At 49.1% G+C, this 17,249-nt stretch overlaps 1 long non-coding RNA gene across 1 annotated transcript in view; it reads left to right on the plus strand.

The window, feature by feature from the left end:
* Positions 1–17,018, plus strand: part of LOC121133480 — a 32,852-nt gene extending 15,834 nt beyond the window's left edge. The window contains exons 2-4 of the long non-coding RNA XR_005870334.1: positions 12,409–12,626; positions 13,312–13,465; positions 13,570–17,018. This is a non-coding gene — a long non-coding RNA (uncharacterized LOC121133480). The remainder of the gene's footprint in view (positions 1–12,408; positions 12,627–13,311; positions 13,466–13,569) is intronic.
* The last annotated feature ends 231 nt before the right edge of the window (positions 17,019–17,249 follow it).

Below are 17,249 nucleotides of genomic sequence, written 5' to 3' on the forward strand. Positions count from 1 at the left end.
TCAGAATGTAACTAATGCATTTTTTTAAAATATTGGGTTAAGACAGGCTCTTGTAGATGTTTTTCTGGAGAAAGTTATTTTATCTGGTTTTTTGTTCCATTTTAGGGATAGAAAATGAGCCATGGAACAGATCAAAATCAATGGATGCGGTATACTTTTTCTTAGGCAAAACATGCCCCAGTCCTTTGAAGCTAGGGTTCAAGACAACCTGGTAAGAGTTTGGCCAAGTATTATGTGTAGCATCATAGAAAAAGGCTTCTTGCAATGACTATGAGAATAGTTCTCAGGGTCAGAAAGTTTTGCTAGGATTTCTGATTCTACAGTATCTAGCTGGTGATTCTGAGAAAAATTCAGAAGCATCTGAACTCCAGTTTCCTCATCTGTGAAATGGGAATGAGACTAGTTCTTACAGGATTGCTGCAACAGTTAGATAAGCTAGCACCTAATACACGAACAGTATAATGTCTGTATGTACCATTCACTTCGTGTCCATCTTATTACAGTCTGCATTGTTATGTTCATCATCACCGTCTTATATAGAGGACTTGTGTCTCCATGTAGAATAGCAGGATAAATGGGTGTATGAAGGAACACTTAGTTCTGTCCTTCGCACAATGCAGACAAGGGTTAGAGGATAAAATGACTCCCAAAACCTTTCAAGTAAGGAGTAAGGTGCTCATGTGTTGAGGCTCTGTCCATGGTTCAGTCTCTCCTCCCCTGAGACTCTGTGTTGTAGCACTCTGCCTGGAAGCTACTTTTCCCCAGGGTGTCTATTCTGGAGCTGAAGATCCCAATGTAAGCCTTGAGGCCCTATGGAAGTACTGTGTGAAGTCTTACTTTATTTCTAGATCATGCTTCCAGCTGTCCACGTTCTCAGAACTCAGTTGCTCACTATTATTGGCACCCAGTTGCTCATTATTCCTGAACTGAATGAGGTAGCAGAGTCTACAGGAACACAGGTGACCTATTGAACCTTTCACAGTCACAACTGCCCGATCTATAGAATGATGTCGATAGCTTGATTTGAGAACTAAAGTCCTGGGCACAATTCTTGGTTTCGTCACAGAAGTGATCAGCAAGTGTTCCCTTTCTTTACTTTTTTTGAGAGGCAGGGCCTTGGAGCCATGGGTGTTAGGCCAAGGACAGTCTCATCTTTTACTGAGAGGGGACAAAAGCACCAGGGCTCAGGGTTGATCAGGAAGAGGAAAGAGAGAGACTAGGGGGATCCTGGAAAGGTCCAGCAGCTAAGAACACTGTCCCGAGCTGTATCCCGAGTGCCGTTGTCAGTTCCTGGGTGCTGTTGCTGCTGGAGACAGTGTTCCTGAATAGCCAGGCTCAGGACCAGAGCTGCGGAGCGAATCTGTTGGAGTCAGAAATGCAAGACTCATGTCCTTATGCCAGGCAAGGCTCCCAGGGGCTAGGCGAGGAGGTGTTCCTAAATTAGATTCGGAATGCAAATCTGGGGTCACACCTCAGGGGATCGAGTCAAGCAAGGGGGCTGCTTCAGTTGGCATGCAGGGAGCTGTCACCTCTGCTTCTGTTTACAGAAAGCAGACAGGAGACCTGTGACCTGGAGGGGACCCATGATTCAGCCAGGGACCTCATGCCTCTGGGGCCTTTGGAGCTTGGAGCAAAGGCCCATTTATCTTCTTGGGGAAGGGCAGGGTGAATAAATGAGTCTGGAAGGGAGGGAGTGACTAGGCTAGGGACAGGCAATTAAAGCCTCCTGAGCTGTCCGGCTCACTGATGCACATCCTGTCCTTGCTGCAGAGAGGTCTCTTCCTTCATTAGCTGCCGAGCTATAGCAACTCCAGCACCTCCGAGCGGCCTGGAGAGGCGGAACACGCAGGCAGCCTCAGGTAGCACGGGAGCAGCTTAATAAAACACGTGGAGGAGAACTGTGCTCCCACTCATTGGCTATTTCAGACAGCCAGGACTCCTCCAGGGCCTTCTCCTGAGCACACTCTCCTGACCTAGGGCTCCTCTAACTTGCCAAAGATGTAACCTTATGCACTCCTATGGCCAGAGCATGACATCCTGAGGAGGGGCTTGATGTTTGCAGTTTTAATTAAAAAAAAGGCTGATTGGTGGGGCCCATTTGAGAGTGTGAAGGTAATTTTGACTTATGGGTTCTAATCTTGAAGGTTATCTAGGATTGTTTCTCTTGTAACCATGCACAGGCCATTTTATAAGTCATTGAATTCAAACAATAGAGGCCCCTGGTTAGTACACTGAGGCTGTAGAAGGCTGGACCATGGACGGCAGGCAAAACACGGAGGGTTCTTGTGACCCTGATCTCCAATCACAGGAACTGCAGTTGGCTTTATTTGTGTGAGGCGCTGGTCACTTGAAGGGGGTAAACCAAAACTTGCCGCAATCCTACAATCCAGGGTGGTTGGTCTGATAATGGGGACACTCTGGCTGCAGCCCAAACCTGCAGCTGAGGAGAGCCTTGGGGAAACTCCATGTGGACATATCCTAGAGATGGGCATATGTCTTCAGCTGTTAAAGAAGGGTGTGAGAGACTGAGCAGCTGGTCCCTTCCCTGGAGGTAGCTGTCTAACCTATTGTGCATTTTCTTGGGAAATGGTGTTGGGGCTGTGCACATGCCAGCAAGGTACCAGTTGGAGGGATTCATCTCACAAGGGTGCCCAAGTCTGAGGTCCAGCATGAGGTTAGGGAGGTGAGTTCAGGATCACCATCTGCCAGAGTGTGAAAGAAAGCCCTGCCACTGGTGTGAGCCCCATCTAAAGAGCTCTCCAACCTCTACCCTCCCCAGACATACAAGGCCCCAGATGAGGAGATATGTTTGTGGGTAGACCAGAGCTCTTTTGTTAAGCAAACACAGCAGCCCTCCATTTAGCAGAAATAGCTCTGGAGCAAAGAGACGTAGGGAGTGTGTCCACAAAGCCATTTGCCGTTTAGGTGTCAGAAATAAATTTTACCACTGGAGTCTGTAGCATCTGATTAGTGAATTATTCAGTTGGGATATTGCGTTCCCTCTGACCTCATTAGTAACCCTGAGGTGAGAGGGGTGCATTAGAGTAACCACCAGGCTGTCACGGAGGAGCAGAGTAGAGGCATTAAAGTGGATTAAAGTGCTTTACCAAGAACTACAGCACAACTCATAAAAACAGTGCATTGTTAAACCAGGGCTCAGCAAATAAACAGGCAGACTGCTGTGGGGGAGGGGAGGGCATCGGGACAGTGGGGAGGGGAGCCAGTGAGGTTCAGCTTTGTAGAAGGTGGGCAGTTCTTCCTGCCACGCGCTCATGGCATCCAGAAGGTACCTGACTTGTAGGCAGAGGTATCCTTTGTCTCCCTTCCATCACCTGATTCCCTGTCCCTTTTGTCCCCTTGTACTGGAGAGCTGACACATTCAGAGTCAAGATCTTGATAGACATCTACTATGTTTTAGCTTCCAACTAAAAAATTCTTAGTAAGACCACTTGCCTCTGCAGATGAGAAATAGAAGCAGCTAAAGGAATGGGAGGGATTGATGCTTGGTACCCACAACGCTGCAGCTTGCATAACTACCTCCCAAACTGAGTGACTCTCCCAGCTTACCATCGCCCCTGCATCTGGAAGGTGAGCCAGAAGTACCAAGTGAACCATGGTTTAGCAGGCATGGGAAGACAGGTGGCTCTAACATTTAGTTGTCGTTCCTGTTCCTTCCAATGAGTTGACATCTCTTTACCTGACATGGGATCTCACCTGTTCCAGTTGCTATTCTCAGACTGAAAGGAGACTAGCTAAGCTACCCTCGGGTGTGGTACCCTAGTGAGTGAGTGAATGAGTGAGTGAGTGAATGAGAGAGAAAACACTAAAGAAAGGATGGTTCTCCTCCTGCCTCTGTAAGTGAAGGGCTCTCTAAGCAGCCTGTCCTTTCCTGTCCTCTGCTTTAGGGGAGCAGAACCTGTTGCATGTTTTGAGGGAGAAGAACCTGGTGCAGAATAACCATGTCTTCCCCCAACAGGCAAGGTTGGACTTTGTTAATCAGGATCTGATGCTGCAAGCTGCTATCTAAACAGTTGTTATCATGACAGGAGAGCTCAGAAATTCATATCCACTCACCACAGAGCCACCCTGGCTGGACCACGGCTCACTGAGCTCCTTGTTGACACAGAGAAAGCCTGGGGGCATGATGGAGAACTGCCATGTTCCAGGTCTGGAATTAGCTGCAGAGACCAAGGTGGGGCTGAGGGCACCTCATCTTTTCTTTGTTTGGGGATGGGGCTCCTGGCTGGAGTTCAAGGCTGTCCCTGGAGACACTAGCCCCCGGTTAGTGACTGGTGTGTTTGCAATTGTTTGTTCAGCAGCAATCGCAAATGGATGCTAAAAGGCTTTGTGGTTCATTGATGGCCATGCCCCTTTCCAGACCATCCTTCATCCACTTCTTAGTCCAGCCACAAACTCTCTGCTGGCAGCTCCTACTGCTGCCCCCACTTGATGCTGGGTCCTAAACCCTGTCTGCTCATAGCCCTCCAAACCTAGCAATGTTGAGAGTTATAGTCCTTGCCTTAGACACTGTTTTAGAGATCTTCTTCGAGGTGAGGTACTTACTGGCCTTCCCTCTGTCTGAGTTCATGGTAACTGGGTAGAGCATGTCCACATGGGAACTTGTATACACACACACACACACACACACACACACACACACACACACACACACACACGGTTAATCACAGAGGAAAAGTAGACACAAATACAAACATGGGGAGTGTGTCATTGGGACATTTGGAAGCTCCATTGTCATTTAACTTTGGATTTGTGAGTCACATATTGGGTGTCCAGTTTCTGTTCTTGTTGCAAAGGTCAAACACGAAACGACTGTGCCCTTTTCTGCAATTTGGAATAAAGGTGGAGGAAGCAGCTGAAAGGACTTCTTGGCTTAAGATACTCATCTGCATATTTGACACAGCATGGATAAAGTATTAGTCACTTTGGTTATTGTTATGACCAAATAACTGACAAAAGTGACTTAAGGAAATGTGGGCTGATTTTGGAATTGGAGGGTACAGTCCGTGGCAGGGAAGGTATAACAGCAAGAGCTGGTCTAACTGTGGTGGCAAGAGTGTGAGATAGTTGATAACATTGCTGAAATCAGTAAGCAGAGAAATGAATGCTCATGCTTGGCTGTATTCCTCTTTTTTTGTATTCAGTCCAGGCCCCCAGAGTATAGATGATGTTACCTCCAATCAGGGCAGGTCTTCCCTTTCTTGGTTGGAACCTCTCTGGAAACACCTTCACAAGCATACCTAGAGGTGTGTCTCCTAGGTGACTTCAAATCCATTCAAGTTGACAATGAAGATTAATCATCACAGTGAACCTTGGGTATTTTGTTCAGTGAAAGAAGCCTGTCATGAAGGACCATGTGTTATACAATTCCATCTGTGTGAAATATTCAGACGACACAAATTCAGAGACAGATGTGGCTGTCAGATGTGGGGGCAGGGACTTGGGGATGTTCACTAAGGTGATGACTAAGGAATGTGAAGTTTCTTTTTGGAGTGATGAACATGTTCTAAATTGACCACTGATGGTGGCCCAACTCTGTGATTAGACTAAAACTCACTGAATTATACACTTTAAATCACTGCCTTGTGTAGTGTGTGAATTATATCTCAATAAAGCTGTCAAAAATAATCTACACGTCTTTTATCCCCCTGCCAATTGGTAGTTTCCCTTTTACTTTCTTCACTGAAATGGGTACCTTTTCAATGACTCTTAGTGCTCCCTGAGGAAATAGAGAAACCTGCACAGTACATTCGCTTTTGTATTTCAAATACCCACCAGGCAAGTCATGGGAGAAATGGAAGAAAAGAGGAAGGGAAGGATGCTTGGGTACAAGCCCAGTGCCACAGAGAGGTTAGAATTTGAAAACTAGACTCTCCATGTTGTACAAAGAAGTGATACCCAAGCAAGAAGAAAGGAGATAGCCATGTAGATTCTTGATTAGTGAGGTCTCATACCTGGGTCTCCTCTCTAGAGACCCCTTGCAGGAGTGATCTGAAAGTCAGAGCATGTGAGCAGACTGGAATTCCACCTGCCAGTGATGTATCATAGCTCATTCCAAGTGTAAAATAATATTTTCCTGTTCTCAGGAACCTAGAGGGCCAAGAATGAAGAAAGAGCATCTTAGGGCTGTTTTGTGTCTACCCTACAACACCCAAGAGCAATCAGAGGCTGAGGGTGACAAGCTGACCAGTGACAGACTGGAATCACCCAAAAGCCTGTTGTTTCTATGCTCCATCTACTCATATCTCAGCTGGGGAACCTACACGTGTCCTTCTTGTGTCATTTATTGGGCTTCCATAGAGTATGGAACTTAGGATCAGGGAACAAGCATAGCAAGATACAGGCTTGTCCATGTTATTTTAGAGCCATGGGCGCAAGACTTCATCTTTTGAAGGGAGGGTTTCTAAAGGCTTATTGTGAAGGATATACGAGGTAAAAAGAGATTTCTGTGGCCCTCTTTGGAAAATACAGAATACTATTGGTACTGTAGGTAGCTTTGTCTTAAGCACTGTGTGGAAGTTGTAAGCCATCAGACCTAAATAGTCCAGACAAAGTAACACTGAAAGCTTTGGTAGCAATCCAGATGGACAGATGGCTGTCCCTGCATCATGTCTTGTCTTGACTTAAGACCCAGGATCTTACTGAGAATGGTGGTCAGGAAAACCCCCAGAAGGACGACTAGGCAGAGGAGAACTCAAGATTGGAAATGATGGAGAGCTTGATGCTTGCAAGGATCTTGCATACTTGGACTCCAGGGCCTTTGTGTCCATCCTGCATTCACTCACCTCTGCAAAGAAGAAGCCAAGAGATAAATACCTGAATGTGGGGGTAGGATGAAGGACAGTCTCTTTCTTCCTCTGGCATGGTAATGTGACTACATGAGGGCTCTGTGCCTGGAAAATGCAGAAGTCCACTGTGCAGGAGCCATCATCCATGCTCTTGAGGCCAAGTGACAAAATCCTGGGTCCAGAGCTGGAAAGTGGCCCAATTGAGTCCAAGAGAGTGATTCTCCATGTCTAGAGCTTCCAAGGTTGTCTGTTGGCCCTCAGAGCATAAAGACAATCTGTGTTCACTTCAGTGTTCTCAATGAAGTGTCATTGGGAGGAGACTTTTTTCATGGTCACTTCAGGTGGAGGAGGGGTTACTAGCATTTAGAAGGCAAGGTCCATGGATGCTGTTAACGATCCTGTGATGTATAGGGCAGCTGAACACGGAGATTCATCTTACTCCAAATGCCAGTAGTGCCAGGGTTGCCATGCCCCAGGCCAGATGTTACTAACAAAAACAGATATACAGAGGTGATCTGGGGAACAACTGTCCATTTTTACTTTCTTCTATCAGAATGCCATCTCTCCCCTCACATGGGACAGTGACAGTTTTTCACTATTTCTGGAGGGAAATCTGGCCAGACAAAGGAATAAGTGAGTGATAATTTTTGCTTTCTGCAATCCTGCACGATATTTATGGTGCATAAAAATCTGTGATTTATAGACTAAAAACATTACCCAGAATAAAAGTGAGCTTCATCTATTGGAAAGATATGGTTTCTTGATAGGCAAAAAGATGGTGAGAATCATATCCAGGTTACTTACTTTGGAGTTTGGATAATGACTTTGGAGAACCTGAAAAGAAAGTTCTAGACTGAGCCATTGATACTGACTCAGAATGGAGTTTCAGAAGAGATCAAAGATGAAGAGTGAGCAGAAGCTGCAGGCAAGGAAACAAGACACTGGTGTGTGTGTGCATGTGTGCGTGCGTGCGTGCGTGCGTGCGTGCGTGTGTGTGTGTGTGTGTGTGTGTGTGTGTGTGTGTGTGTGTGTGTGTGTGTGTCTGTGTCTGTGTACAGCCAGGGCTGTCCCCTGTTCTCTCTCACTATGCCCACAATGGGAGCTGGGAGGAAGGGCTGGTTCCCATCCCAGCTGGAAGCTAGGAGGTGAGAGGTGAATGACTGGTAGCTTTGTGAAGTTCATCTTAGACCTACAGCTTGGGAATGGACTTGGTTTTCCTGTGGATCCTGGGGCCTGTGAAGAAAGACGAGGAAGTCTGTGGAAAGACATGAGGGGAGAGGCAGAGGTAAGGTAGACAAGAGAGAGCCCCTGCAGACAGACGGGAGGAAGAATGAATGACAGGGGGCTTAGGAGAGCTTGCTCGTACAGAAGATCTAGAACTTCATTTGTTTTGTTGCAGTTGTCTGTGCATATCTAGTCAAGTAGCTTTGCACCCTAGACTGGCTGGCGTAGGGAGGTAGGCATGCCTGTTACGTCCTTTTAAAGACAGGGCTTGGAAGGAAGTGCAGGATAAGAGCAAAGCCATGAGGTCAAGACCTATCGGAGCGGAGCACGTGGAGGAGGGCCCCTAGCTTCCTGCAACCCGAGTCCATCAGGCAGACTTGCAAGAGTGCCCCGCCAGATAACCCTTCTGTGTTCAAGGTTATTGCTGCTTCCCCGTGTGACGGACACATAGGACAGAGGCATAGACACCATTCTTACCTCCCTTGGAGAGAGGTGCGGAAGCTCCTGTTGGTCTGGGAGCCTGTGCACGGGTCAGGAGGGGGCTGGGGGAAAAGGGAAGGTGGCTCTTGTTCCTGAACGGCTCTTGCTATTTCAGACCTCCTGAAAGTCTGTTGCTCGTGGCTCTCCGCTCTGATGGGAGTGACAAGACTTCTCACAGCGCTCTCTTTACTTAACCCCTTTTGCTGGGCCATCTGTTCACTACTCTGATGTATGCTTCTCCTCCGAGGAGCCATCAAATTATTCAGGCTCCTTCCCTGGCGCAGACACTGCTCTCCTCCCAGCTGCCCCAACCCCACACAACCAAAGCCAAACCACTTGCCCACATCCCGAGTGACATGGATACTTGTGGGGGGAGGAGGTCCGTGGGCGAGCAGATCATGGTTGAGCACAAAACACTGGAGGTTCAGCTTGGTGCTCATCCTCACTATGGATTCCAGCTGATGCTTCAACTCCAACGCCTCCCCTGAGACTGGCTTTCAAAAATACCCTCTTCTGGGGAGCCATGGTGCTCCCTGTTCCTGAGACAACCACTTGCTACCTCATAACACACCCTGGACCTTCTGGAGCCTGGAGTGGGGCGTGGCGGTACAGAAAACTTTCCCCTCATATGATTTCAAGTTCTCATAAATTCTAAAGCTTCCTAAAGTTTTAACTTTGCCCCCTCCCTGTGCCCCCCTTTTCCCCAGCCTTGTCTCTCTTGATATGGCTAGCATGCTGGGCAAGCCTAGAGCCGTGTTGCTAGTGAAGAAGGCGCCTCCATCTGCATGGTCCAATGTGGTAGCCAGCAGCCACCATGCCTACTGAGTTTTCCAGACCTGGTTTGTGTGCTATAGGACTTGTATTTTAAATTGAAGTTGGATTCAATTGCAGTAGACTTAAACTTAGCCTCCAAGTAGCAGCAGCAGCCGCTGAGACACCTGGGAACAAGCTAGAAGAATAAGGCCTGAGGATCCACACCAGAGTAAGTGCTTGGGTTGCTCAGAGGCAGAATGATGGCTGAGGAGTAAAGATCCCAGGTCAGGTCTTGGGAATGCCCCTGTCCCTCTTTAGCTACCTGGTCATCTCTATCGCCTGGACTTAATGAGAACCAGAGTTCTTCATGGCCCAGCCTTCCCTTCCTTCAGGTCTGTGCCTGTACTTGCATCTCAGGCAGGGAACCTGCTTGGTGCTTGACTGGAACTTCTCAATCCCCACCCCCCAGTGCAGGCATCAGGCTGTGGGAAGTTTTGAATAATGAATGCAGCCAAAGAGGGGTGCTGGCTTTTTCCATTCACTCGCTGAGCGCCTTCACCAGTGGGTGAGGCACACAGTCATCACCCACTCCAAGAGCAATCTTCCCTGGGTGAGAACAGGTCCCCTACCCCCGCCTTTCTTCCCTCGCCTACAGGAGGCTGACAACTGGCTGGGGAGGCTGCAGAGCCATGCCTTGGAATTCCAAGCAAGGAGCCACAGTGACAGCGGCTAAGGTCTTTCTTTTCTTGCTTCCTAGCCAATAGTTACTGAACTCATCTTCCAGGTGCTGTGCTAAGGGGGATATGTGCTTCTTCTCCGTTGATCCTAGCAGGTGATAGCAGCCCTGGGTTTTAGAGGAGAAGCTCAAAGCTCAGAAAAACTAAGTGACTTGTTCCAAGCCAGCAGCCGATCTGTTTGATCTCAAAGCCTGAACTTTTCCCAGAAGCACCGTCCTCTCTCCTCAGTTAGCAGGAGGGATGGATGCCTTTGGGATGCTTTTGGAGGAAGTAAAGAAGTGTGGACCAGCAGGGCTGTCAGCTTCTGCTAGTGCCCAGGAAACCGTCATTGAGTAGACATTTGTGAGCCAGTGACTCAAAGCTGAAAGATGCTTAATCAAAGTTTAGTCTGACATATGGAGAACTGGCAGGAGATTCATTTAATATTACCTCCTGTTGAAACCCCCACCCCCGTCCCTTCTCTCCTGGTCTCTTTTCAATCTGTCTTCATTGCCATCTTCAACTAGGAGGAGACAGAACCAAGCTCAGCACCAAGAATGGCATTTCCTGATTCCATCTGTGATGGCTGGGCAAATGCAGGCTCCCCAAGACCAGAGGAATGCCCGCCACTGCCCAGAAACACCTGGGTATGGAGTTGGGACCTGGCCTAGAATGAAGGTGGCTTCAGCCCTTCCTGGGACCTTGAATGCTTCTCTAGTAAGTCCCAGTGCCAGCCTCCAGCGTCCTCTACCTCCACTGTGACTGGTTGTGACCCTCATCCACTGGTCTGTGCTTATTGTCTGCTCCTGCACACAGGCTCTGGCTGGGATCTTACTGGTTTTGTTAGTTATGTTTTTCTTGTTGTTGTTGTTGTTGTTCCTGGAGACATTCTTGTCACTTTTGGAGTTTTCCTTCTGTCTTTAGGTGGACAAATGAAAGTCCTGTAGCTGAGGAGTATGCAGCAACTGGGTCTGACCAAAGGCCCCGAGGGAGTCCTAGGGAAAAGGTGGCAACTTGGCCTCTGCTCTTCTTTTTATGGCCGGTAGGTGGTGCTAGATGCTAGCCCAGGCCCAGCTTGGGCCTTGGAGGAGCTAACTGCTATTCTGGTTTACAGGAAAAGACTGCCAGACATGAAGACTGTATAGACTCAGTGGCTGATTCAGGACGCTGGAGATGTTACCAAGCCTTTCAGCCCTTAGCGGCCAGCCTCCCTTTATGAATTGGAAACCAGGTGGAGAGTGGAACAATTGGGTAATAGGCATTTGCCTCTATCCTTGCTAAAACATTAACCCTTCTAAGGAGGAATAAAGACTCCTTCCTTTGGGAGCTCAGAACAAGCTTTACTTCAACCCAATTGGGCGTTTAGGATGGATAGAAATACAAACAGACAAGTGTTTCTGGGGCCACCCTTAACATTGTGAGTGGGCTCTTATAGGTCATTCTATAGTCTGCTTCCAAATCCTGCATGCCTACTGAAGGTCTGGCACATGGCGTGTGCTTACAAAATGAATGAATGACGGAGTGAATGAGTCTGTGGGTGGATGAATTCAGATTTTCCTCCTGGATTTACCCTCTGGATATTTAGGAATGCAACCAGTCCCTCAGCCTTGGGATTTAGGAGTGGCCTAACGGAAACGATGGGCCTTGGAGGCCACATGGAGCTGTAGACTTGACCTCCACACATATATGTCAAAGGTGCTTCTTTCCCTTCCCTTCCTGAACATCTACTGAATGCCTACCAATGTACTCCATATATCTTTCTAAGCCCCCAAATCTCCTGTCTACAAACGTGCCTTCTCAGGCTACAAAAAAGAGGCGTGGTGTCCGGCTGTGGAGCTCTGGGATGTTGGCTTAGCTCCGCAGGCATGCAGAGCTTGGGAAAAATGGGTGGACTTGTGGGCTTTGCCAGTGAGAAAATGGAAAGACATCCCTGTGTGGCAGGTCCTGGGCTGGTGGGTGTCAGTGCACGTAGCCAGGGTGGACAGAAGGGGGTATTATCTAGGCAGGCCCATGAATAAGTGTTAAAATGGCTTTGCTGGCATTTTTCTTAGGCCAAGACGCAAACTCTGCCGAGTGCATAGTTTTGCTGAGGGCTTGAAGGAGGCCAGGCGAGCAGAACTGTGGCTGGCCAAAGTGGGGAAGGGTAATCTGTGTGATCCTTAAACACTGGAGTCCAACAGAGCGAAGAGACCAACGGACAAAGCCTGGTGTGGCCGGGACAAAAGCAAAGGTCTGTCAAAAAGCCAACCGTGGGAGGGTTCAGAGGTGCCTCCACCGTGAGAGCAGAGCACACCACGAGTATAAGTGAGCGACGGAGGAGCTGCTCTGGTCACCTACTCTTGGAACATTCTAGAGAGCTTCTTTGGGGTTTATTTAGTAACAGCTCATACCGAAACCCTCACCTCGTTCCTTCTCCCTGTTTATTTCAGGTCTTCCTCGATACCGCCCAGCTTCGGAGCCGTCTTTTGAATGACGCGATGTGCTGATATGAACACCGAGGAGAGCGGACAGGACCAGGAGACTCACAAGCAGCTCGCAGGAGAAGCCACCGAAGAGACCAAGAGCATTATCCTGGAGAAAACCAGACCTGGAGCAGCTCCACTCATGTCGCGATGAGCACTGAGCAGACGCTATGTGGTTGGAGAGGGTGAGCTCCCCAGAGATCTGTGAGCCCAGGATGCGGGGTAGGGGATGGATTTGAAGTTCCCACATTCCCTTCCCAGCCTCATGGACCAAGAGGAAGGCTCTCTTTGTCTTCTGTGTGGCAGGAGCTTCCTCGGGGCCACTTAGCTGTAAATCCAAACAGCTGTAAGGGTCAGTGGCCTTCAAGCTGGCCCCTCCCACCGGTCCTATGTCCTATGAGGTTGTACCTAAGCTCTTCTCTGAGCTCTGGCAGCTAATTAAGCTGGATTCCCTTAGGCTTCTGAATAAGAACAAGGGCCGCAGCAGAACTCCAGTGCTCTTGGCCCACAGATGGCTCCAGCTCCGTTCCCTCCTAATCCCTTCCCAGGAAGAATGCAGTCTTCCTGTGAGAGCTGGGTTGCCTTGAGCAAGTCAGACAAGCCTTCCAAGACTCAGCATAGACACCTGCAGATGGGTGATGGGTGACAGGTCCCTTTCATAGGCCTTTGGTGGAAACTGTCCTCCCCCATTGCAGTATGAGGTTCCAACAACCAGTGGGTACAGAGACTTAGCCTATCATCGGCCTGCGCAGTGAAGGTCCCTGGATGCGGTGCTTTCAATACTAAAATACAGAAAGCAATGGGCAAACCAAGACAAGTTGGTTACTTTAGCCAGGGTTCCATCTCCCTCTCCCCTTGTCTCCTGGCCAGTCTTGCAGTCAACCCCAAGCTAAAAACATCTGGAGACAGATGTTGAGGACCGATAATGCTCTGCCGATGATGCTCTGTGCCTTGTCTCAGCCCTGGGTGCAATCTTGCCCTCTGAGAGCCCAACTCTAAGTGACTCTTCTTCATCTCATTGAAGGTGAGTTTTCTCTTCCCTTTCTCCTCTGGCAAGTGTTCCTTTCCTCTGGAACTTCTTGCTTATCTTTAAGTTAACCTGGCATTTCCTGTCTGTTTGTACCACAGTGGAATCCAGAGCCCTGGACAGAAGAGGAGGAGGGGCCTGCAGTCCCTGGAAACACTCTTACTCCTGTGGTCACTAGGTACCTAGGTCGTGTTCTCTCAAATACCCTTTCCAGTAGGAGAGATGAAGTTGACATTGGGCTTGGTACATTCCCGTTGTCAGTATCAGATGACATCCCAGAGACGAGGAAACGTTCTGTCCCCCAGGCCTTCACCTGAAGACTGGTTCAAAGATCAGTCTGCATGTTTTGGAAGTTCCATCCCTGGGACCCCAAGAAAGACTTCTCTGGAAAGGAAGTGGGGGTTGGGAAGGGAAAGAATAGGAAACAGTCTTTTCTGGTTAATCTTCGGATTTTATGCAATGTCTGTGAGACAGACACACCCATGGAGCATGTGCTGGGTTCCCGGCTCTGTGGAAATGCAGCATCAAGAAAGTGACATTTCTTGACGGGTGAGAGGTAGACATATACACTACAGCCCTTGAGCCCTGGAAGGTCTGAACCATAGAGGGCAGCAGGGCCAGCCGAAGAATCCAGGATGAGGGAGTGCTTGCCAAGATGAGATAGCCTGAGCTCTTTTAGAGGTGGGCTTCTGAGAAGTGTCGGCTGTGGTGCCCAAGTGCAAAGATGTATAAGGTGAGGACAGAGGACATGAGAGGGTCTAGGTCCCGAGTGTTTTGCCTAAGGGTTAGTCCGTTGGCAGAGAAGGCTGTTGATGGGAGTAAAGCTGGATCCTGGAAAGTGCTGGCATGGGCACTGGGGCTCAGGATGGAAGTCCTGGAGGCTTTAAAGCAGGAACGAGTCAGGGGTACCAGCCACGTTCTGACGAAATGTCAGTCCCCAGGACCTCTACCTCTTGCTGTCATTTCATGTCTCCTCTTTCTCGAGGAGTTGGACTAGCCTTCTCCTGTCAGAACAGCCTTGTCCTCTCCACACGTGGAGGAGGAAGTCCTGGCTTGGCCCGAGAGAGCCTCTAGCCGTTGGCTCTCCTCCACTCCCAGGCTGGGAGCAGCTGAATCCCAGGCTAGGGCCAAGGCTGGAGTTGGCTGTTGTGTTCTCTGTTGGGGAAAGAATCCACTTCTCCATAGCCATAGAGCAGAAAGTTCAACCTGGCATCTTGGCCCCGGCCCTCCTGCTTGGTTGTGACTTTCTTCCTTCATTCTCCTCCCTGCCTGTCTCTCCTCTGTCTTCCTCCTGGGCATCAGCTATCAATGTCCTGTTTCTCATCTCTCTTTCTCTTCCTCATTCTTCCTTCTCTCTCTCTCAGTCTCTGTCTCTCTGTGTGTGCACATGCTCGTGCGTGCATGTGCAGGGATAATATGTATGTGGATTCCACAGGTCAACTTTGGATGCTGTTTCTCAGGAACCATTCTTTTTCTTTTTTTTTTTTAAAGGCAGAATTGTCCATTAGCCTGGAGCTAGGTTAGCTGCCTGGACAACCAGCCCCAGGGATCTGTCTGTCTCTGCCTTCCCATAGCTGAGATTACAAGGGTGCATCACCATGTCTAGCTTTTTTTTTTAAATGGGTTCTGGGGATCAAACTGAGGGCCCCATCTCACACGGCAAACACTTTGCCTTCTGGACCATCTCTGCATCCCTCCACCCGCCTTTTAAACCTGACAACATAGGTCCTTCTCTCCTCCCCCTGCCTCTGCCGGGTCCCACCGCTCCCAGGCCATTTTAGAGGTGGGACTTTGAGATCCGACTGACCCTTCTTACTGTGTAACCTCAAGCAAGCAGCTAAATGTCCCCAGGTATCTTGTTCTTCGTCTAGGAAAGATGGGTGACCACAGAGACCTCACTGCACGGGAGCTGGGGTCGCTTAGCACTATGCCCCATCAGCGTGTAGGACTGAGCTGTCCTTGTTCTGAGCTGTCCTTCCTTTCACCAGAGCTAGGTGCCGAGTGTTTTTTGAGAAGAGGGTCTCTGGCACTTTTGAGGAGGCCAAGAGCTTCGGCTAGGAAGTGGTGGGAAGCTTAGTGGTGCGATGCTCCTTGTGGGGCCTCCTTGGATGCCGCTGGCTTTTCATATTGCTTCTGTGTCTCCCTTCCAGAATAACAAGGGCATAAATCAGGATCTGTCAGTACTCATTTCTGTCCTCAGCTGGACAGCTGTCCTGCCCCGGCCAGGCTTCATCCCTGTCTACAGAAGACAGGGTCCATAAAAGCTGAGGGGGATGGTGAACTGGAATGATGGAAGCCACAGAGCTGCGTGAGAAAGGGCCAGCTGGTTACGCTACAGTTAAGAAAAATGCCACCCGTGTGAGAATAGACTTAAGTTACCAGGGCCCTAACCCGAGGTGGCTGGCTCAGGGTGAGGAGCCTAGCAGATGAAGGCTCAATGAAAGAAATGAGTGAATAAATGAAGAAAACTACAACTCTCTTGGTTGTTCCCAGTGACCATCTCTCCCTTGCGTGTCAAAGGCCTTCTGGTACCCTGTGCTGAGTCAGGAGACTCGGCTCATGTTGGCCTGGAACTCATATGTGGTCAAGGAGGATCTTGAGTTTGGATCCTCCAGCCTCTGTCACCCAAGTGCTGGGAGTACAGTGATGTGCCACCACACCTGATATTTATGGTGCAGGTTTGAATCTAGGGTCTCACGCATGCCAGGCAAGCACTGTACCGACTGAGTCACATTCCTACCCCCCACTCCCTGTCTGAGTTTTGCCTGGCCTTTGTAGTTGCCTGGGCTGTTACAGGTTCCCTTTTCATCCTCACTGGAACCTTCTGAGAGGAGAGATGCTGGGGCTGAAAGAATGTTCCAATCCTGCCTCAGTTCGGCCCCAGAGTCAGCTGGAGGGAGATGTCCTCAGCACGCAGTCAGCAAATTGGCCATCCTTAGGAAAGGTCAGCTGAATCAGCCCCTCCCCCAAGTCCCCTCCAGGAAATGTGCTTGCTATTTTTAGAAGCCTTTCAAGCTCCTGAGCTCAGCAGGACACACTCTGAACCCTTGCCCATTCAACCCCAGATCAGCCCAGGCCAGGCCAGGCCAGCCCCTGCCCAGTTCAGCCCTGACACACTTTCTCACCTTTCAGGCAAGTTAGCAGCTGCTAGAGAGGAGATGCTCAATCCAGAGAGGCCAGGTGGGCAAAACCTGGAGTCCTCTAGACAGAACGATATGACCTGAGAGCTACTTATCACCTGGACCTGAGAAAGCCCCGCCCACGTGTTATTCCCAGCTGTGCAGCGGATAAGTCATACCTGGAGATCCACTTAGAAGAGAAGCAGGATAAATAGAAATTCAATCAGCAGTCAAAAGTGCTGTACTCTGCTAAATTCTGGGGAAATTCTTGCAAGGCCTGGGAGAGGTTGTGGTGGAGAATTTTGTGTTCCTTGGAAAGAGACACTTAGAGAGATGATGTCATAGAAATCAGTCTCGTAATAAGGCTGCTTTTTTTTAAAGGTGGCTTTCCATTTGAGGAGGGAGGGACTGGGAGGGCTTGGGACACGACGTTCTGAAAACCCTAGCAGACTCTGCTACTCCTCTTTTTTAATAGGTGGGAGGGATACTGGTATAGAAAGAAGGGCTTTGGCTCTGGTCCTCCCTAGCTGGCCTTCAGGACATCACTTAGTCATCTTGGGTAACTGTCTACTTATAGCAGGGATGGAGAAGGAGAAGTTGGAACTAAACATACTCTGAAACTGACAATTTCCATGGAGGAATGAATCTGTGGCATTTCCCCA

The sequence above is a fragment of the Mesocricetus auratus genome, unplaced genomic scaffold (assembly GCF_017639785.1).
Source record: "Mesocricetus auratus isolate SY011 unplaced genomic scaffold, BCM_Maur_2.0 Super-Scaffold_4256, whole genome shotgun sequence".
NCBI classification, from domain to species: Eukaryota; Metazoa; Chordata; class Mammalia; order Rodentia; family Cricetidae; genus Mesocricetus; species Mesocricetus auratus.